We start from the raw sequence: 2,167 nt of genomic DNA on the forward strand, positions 1-2,167 counted from the left end.
TGATGAAGCTTTTGTCAACCAAGGTTCTGTAAGAATTAAACACTACAGAAATTGAATTAAGTGACTATTTCCTCAGTTCTCTTTCTCTCAGGGATGGTACACAGCGAGTACCATTTTAGGTGCAGAGAGTGGAGTTAATTCACTACATACTTTGGATGCCTTAGAGCATTAGGGCTTGCTATATTCACTAGAACCCTAGTTGAGAAGGGCTGCTCTTATGTATCCCCAAGGCCTGGCACAAAGTAGGTGCTCATTAAATATTTCTGGAAAGAATGAATATTGACAAAACCAAAGGAATAGTGCTTAGCACAGAGTAGAAGCCAAATGTCGATTTAATTCTACACCTTCAAAGTTCTGGTAAACTTTAAAAGTCTGATTCTAGGGGAGTCATTTTTCTTGAACCACAGCTGCCTGTATTATTCAAAGCCAAAAATACACAATACACAAAGTAGGAAAGCCAAGAAACAAAGAAACCAATGTTGGCAGGAACTATGTGGATATAGTAAGAGATGGAGGGTAGGTAGATTTGGATACGCAGGGAAAAGGCAAAGGTTATTCTAGGACAGGAAATAGCATAAGCCAAAGCAGTGCCACCCCCAGTTTGGAGTACATTCCATTGTTGACACAAAAAGTGATTTTAAGTTATACATGGGCAAACATCTTTATTCTGATAGTTGCATATGCACATAACAATACATGTAATTAGGACAATTGTGATTTCAAAATTTTACTATTTACAAGAACACTAAACAGTACCTATTTGGATTTTTTTAAGTGAGTTGTTTCAAAAAAATGTATTAAGAAAATAATAATGCACAGGAGATAAGCAAATATGACAAAAATTGTCAGAGTTTTAGAGTAAAATTTGAGAAACATCAAGCAAGGCATGGTCATGTGATTGAACGTAACATGTTAAGAGAGAAAAGCCACTACTCTTCTGAATGAAACCAAAGCTCCATCTTGAGCAGCAATTCAACGTAAAGGACAGATGGGTGTGAAGAATACCACCAGTTTTGAGTCTTTAATTTGCAATGCTAAAATTCTGTCTTTAAAACCCTCATTTTCCACTATCATAAATTTGCTACATTTTCAACTTAATTTCTTCTCAAAACAAAGGTAAAAATTTTTAATTTCCACACAGATAACTGAAATTGGGACTGACCTGCTTGTAGCCTCGTAACTTACCTGAAAATAGGGAGCTAAAACTCTGTACTTTTCACACCAGAAGGAATTAACTTTTACAGTAACAAAATATGAATCATATCTACATCAAAAAGGGTGTTCAATGAAAAGGAGCAAAAAAATAGCTTCCGATTCCCACCTTCCTCTCTCAAAATTAACCCACTAATAGCCAAATCAAGAGATAATGATAATGAGCATTTACTTGATGCTTACCATGTGCCAGGCACTGTTGCATTTTACCTACATTAAGTTATGCAATTATCACCACCTTCTTATGAAGTATATCACTATATGGATTTTATAGTTCTAAGAACAAAGGCACAGAGAGATCTTGCCCAAGGCCAGAGCTGGTAGATGGCAAGGCTGGGGTTTAGATCCTGGAGGTTCAGCTACAGTCTGAGCTCTTAACCACCAGGCATCATTTCTCTCAAGAACACCAGGATGATAATTTGAAATATTCAACAATTCCCATTATGGCAAAAGAGATGTAATTTTCCAAGGCATGAGCCTTTAATTAAGTTTCCAGTCTAAAAAAACAGTTGATTCAACTGTAAGGAAAAACTGGGAAGACGAGTATTATAAAGGAACAATCTAAGCCCAGGATTACAGACAAAACATCGGAAGCCTCAAAAGTATGGCTGGATGACACTATGCACAGAGAAAGAAGCCAAAAGTTGCGATAAGCAAAGGGTGTATCTTATTTCTACTGGGTCTACTTCGAGGGAGATGCCGTCCCCTTCCCTTTAGGTGATTCCCTACACGAGTCCATAGATTCAAGGAATTAGGAGAAAGGATGGCAGAAGGGACTAGAAGGGGGCAAATCAAGTCTTGGACTCTGAACCACAAAGTGAGCTTGATGTACCTTGGTGAATTTGAGAATTTATGTGGGCAATTTGTGCTTGGAGGTAGGGAGGTTGCGGGCATGGCCACTGAGGAGGAGGTAGTGGATGTCTGGCTGGGGAGTTGAGAATTTACCCTAAAAAAA

General features: G+C 38.1%; 1 protein-coding gene across 1 annotated transcript in view; it reads right to left on the reverse strand.

Annotated features, from left to right (window-relative positions):
• Positions 1 to 2,167, reverse strand: part of SPOPL (speckle type BTB/POZ protein like) — a 63,630-nt gene that overhangs the window by 60,699 nt on the left and 764 nt on the right. The gene's annotated exons all lie outside the window — the stretch shown is intronic.

Source organism: Hipposideros armiger, unplaced genomic scaffold (assembly GCF_001890085.2).
Source record: "Hipposideros armiger isolate ML-2016 unplaced genomic scaffold, ASM189008v1 scaffold_1061, whole genome shotgun sequence".
Classification (NCBI taxonomy): domain Eukaryota; kingdom Metazoa; phylum Chordata; class Mammalia; order Chiroptera; family Hipposideridae; genus Hipposideros; species Hipposideros armiger.